Source organism: Zalophus californianus, chromosome X (assembly GCF_009762305.2).
Source record: "Zalophus californianus isolate mZalCal1 chromosome X, mZalCal1.pri.v2, whole genome shotgun sequence".
Lineage (NCBI taxonomy): Eukaryota > Metazoa > Chordata > Mammalia > Carnivora > Otariidae > Zalophus > Zalophus californianus.
Window position 1 is genome coordinate 41,610,627 of NC_045612.1, and position 3,969 is coordinate 41,614,595.

The following is a 3,969-nucleotide window of genomic DNA, read 5'->3' on the forward strand; positions in this document are numbered from 1 at the left end:
CTTGCCTGAGCTCAGGGACTTGCCCTAATAGCCATGTCCAAGGTCTGATCAACAAGAGTCGATTAATATATGTCTGGTCCCTTCCTCAGCTATTAATCCTGATTAATTGCCCTGTACACTGAATGCTATTTCAGTGTTGGCTCTCTTAAGACCTTAACTATGAAATACACATGAGAAAAGTCATAACTTGTAGTGTTTCTACTAACTGACACCATATTAAAGGAGCATCTCAGAAATTTTATTTAGGAAAATGGAAGATGATCTGAGATGCAAATAGAAATGGTAATAGAATGAATTAGCTAATAGGGGTAAATGACAAAGAGTATATAAAACAGTGGTAATCAAAATTATAGCTACATTAGTAATCTGAGTACACAGGCCATTACTAAATATTGCAAATATGCATTACTTGGTTGATTGGAGTGTTCAATGAGAGTAGCTCATAACCCACTCACCATTGGCTTCTCCACTGGAGGACTTGGAGCCCCTGTGCTACAGTCATTGGCCCAAAGAGCAGAAAGATGACCCGGGATGAACGAGTAAGAACATTCCTGGCATATCACCTATGGACATGGAGGAGGAAATGGGTGTGGTTCTTTCTCTGGCCTTTGTTTGCTAGCTTCCTTATAATCAGGATGACTTAATGATAGGAGTTCAGAGAAACCAACATGTTTCATGAATCTTTCATCAAATTAAGGAAGGTTTGATTGCTAATATCTCAAATGTGACTTTTGTATCCTCATTTGTAAATGGCAGTGTTCAAAAATCTGTTTAGTAAGGCTTCTTTGCTCCTTTCATCATATTATAATTTCTAGTATCTCTTCATAATCAGGTTCTTTTTTATTAGCAATAGCATCTGCTGTTCCTTAAAGTTCTCACAGGAAACACCCTGGGAAGCCTTGCCATTTGGACAATACCTCTTTGATTGCCTGCATTTCTTTGATGCTTCTTAACTCCTTCTATTTTCATTTAATTTCTGTAATTTATTTTTACATGAGTACGTGTAAAGTGTATGCATCTCATGCATTATTGAAAAGAATATGTGCCCCCCAAACATGAAGTCTTGTAGCCCTGAATTAGGATGAGGGAGTGGTGGGTTCAGGTGGGGCTACGGGCTGTGCCCCTACTTGTGGCCTATCTGCATATCCCACCCCACCCCTACTTTCTCCTGCTCTTCACTCATGGAAGTTGTCAGGCAAATTTTTCACATACAAGGGACTATGCATCTTCTACCAAACTCTGTGGGTATGGTTGGAAGTCCTGAAATAGTTGTACTTTTACATGGCTTTCGAACATCCAACTATGACTGGTACAAGATTTGGGAAGGTCTGACCCTGACGTTTCTTGAGTGATTGCCCTTGATTTCTTGGACATTGGCTTCAGTGACAAACCAAGACCAGATCAGTATTCCATATTTGAGCAGGCCAGCATTGTGGAAGTACTTTTGGGGTGTCTGGGGCTCCAGAACCACAAGACCAACTTTTTGTTTCATGATTATGGAGTTTTGTTCCTCAGGAGCTGGTCTTATAGGTTCCAGGAGAATGGATCTGGTCAGCTTACCAAAAAGAGTCTGTAAGATGGAGGTATATTTCCTGAGACTCACTATCCTCTCCTTCAAAACTTCTCAAAGATGGAGGTATCCTGTCACCCATCCTCACACAATTGAACTTCTTTGTATTCTCCTGAGGTCTCATCCCAGTCTTTAGGCTGTACACCCAACCCTCTAAGAATGAGCTGTCGACATGTGGGCAGGGTTATGCAACAATGATGGGATAATGTAGTTATCAATAATCTCTAACAGTACATCAACCAGAGGAAGATATTTAGAAGATGCTGGGTGGGAGCTCTTGCTTCTGTAACTACTCCCATTCATTTTATCTACGGGCCATTGGATCCTGTGAATCCATATCCAGAGTTTTTGAAGCTGTACGGGAAAACACTGCCAAAGTCCACAGGGTCGATTCTGGATAACCACATTAGCCACTGTCCACAGCTAGAGGATCCCATGGGCTTCTTGAATGCATATAAGGTCTTCATCAACTCCTTTTGAGCTGGAAAGAGTAGCTCCCCTGTATTACCTCCCCTACTCCCTTATCTGTTGTATATTCCACTTAGGAAGCAATGTCCAAAAGAGGTCCTGGCCACCAAAGAGTATTCTCTCACAAAAGTCCACCTGACTCACATTGGTGATCAGCGTATGGTAAAAAGCCTGGAGATGCTCTGGCTAAAGGGTGACCTAACAGTCCACCTCCCATTCTTCTAGCATCTGAACAAGTGTATGGACTTGCCTTTGCTTTTGTGGTATCAGGAAATTCTGATGGGCACTACTATTCACTGATGCAGAAAGAGAGACATTCTTAAAAGATTTTTAACACTTCTATGAACTTTTCTGAAATATTTAGAAGTACTAATTTCAGGCCCATCCTCAACTGGAATCATATAGTAAAGAATTAAGAGATGGTACCTCCTTTTCCTTGAATGGCTTTAAGGTCACATGCTTTTTTAAGTTTTCTAAGCAACATGGCTTCAAGTCACAGTGAGGCTCCATAATTTTGGATTTCATTTCATCAGCTACTTTTAATTATGACATTTTGTTAAAGTAGGTTTTGGTTTGAATAATGCAGTATTCTAAGTATACTTTAGACTATGATTTACTACACATATTATATATATTTTATAAGGATACTAAACCAGCATATACTCTGGCAGAGTAGTGAATTTTCCTTTGTTTTCCTTTTCCTAGAGTTACATGCTGAATTTCTAGCTTTTAATAACCGTGGAGGGGAAACATATTATGGGACTTTAATCCTTTGAAATTTATTACAATTTGCATTAAAGCCCCCTATTTCATCATGTATGCTAAGTATTCCACTTGAAATTTTAAAATAAGTTTTAAATATCCCTTGATGTGAATGTAGAAACCTGTAAAGGATGTCACTCTGAGCCAAACAATGAGATAAAAGCTAAGTAAACTAAAGAAATCCAACTTTTTCTTTAGCTCATTAAAAGAGAGATAAAGCCAAAAGGATTTGGAAAAAAAAGAGCTTGCTGCATAAACTCCCAAGAAAAACTATCATAAAATCAAGTGCAAGTAAATCCTTGTGAGTGGTGCCCAGAAGTTACCAAATACACTGGAAGAAAATTTTGGAAGCCAAAGGCTCACATAGTGCCATTTGATTCTTCAGAGAAAGAGCTGTGGACCATTTAGAAAAATAAAACTCCATTTTACCAAATCACTTAATTTGTATCATGTTAATTATTGCTGCTTCAAAATGCCCATAATTGTCAATTGACTTACAAATGTTTTTCAAGTTTCATGTATATTGTTCTAATATGTATCATATTACGTAAAAAGTAATTTTTAAATTACTTAAATTTTTAAAAGTTTTAAATTTTAATGTATTTTATTCTTTTTAAATTTTAATTCCAGTAAAGCTAATATACAATATTATATTGGTTTCAGGTATACAATATAGTTATTCAACAATTCTATACATTACTCAGTGTATATCACAAGTGCACTAATTAATCTCTGTCACCTATTTCACACATCTCCCCACTCACCTCCCCTCTGGTAACTATCAGTTTGTTTTAATCAGTTAAGAGTCTGTTTCTTGGCTTGTTTCTCTCTCTTTTTTCCTTTGCTTTGTTTCTTAAATTCCACATAAGAGTGGAATCATATGGTATTTGTCTGTCTTTGAATGACTTATTTAGCTTAACATTATACACTCTAGTTCCATCTGTTTCATTGCAAATGGCACGATTTCATTATTTTTATGGCTGAATAATATTCCATTTTGTGTGTGTGTGTGTGTGATTTTGGTACCATATTTTTATTCATCAATCAGTGGACACTTGGGCTGCTTCCATATCTTGGCTATTGTAAATAATGCTGCTATAAACATAGGGGTACATGTATCCCTTTGAATTAGTGGTTTTATATTCTTTGGAAAATATCCAGTAGTGTGA

At 37.3% G+C, this 3,969-nt stretch overlaps 1 pseudogene; it reads left to right on the forward strand.

Annotated features, from left to right (window-relative positions):
- The first annotated feature begins 1,081 nt into the window (after window positions 1-1,081).
- On the forward strand, window positions 1,082-2,050 carry LOC113930304 (annotated as a pseudogene).
- Window positions 2,051-3,969: the final 1,919 nt, after the last annotated feature.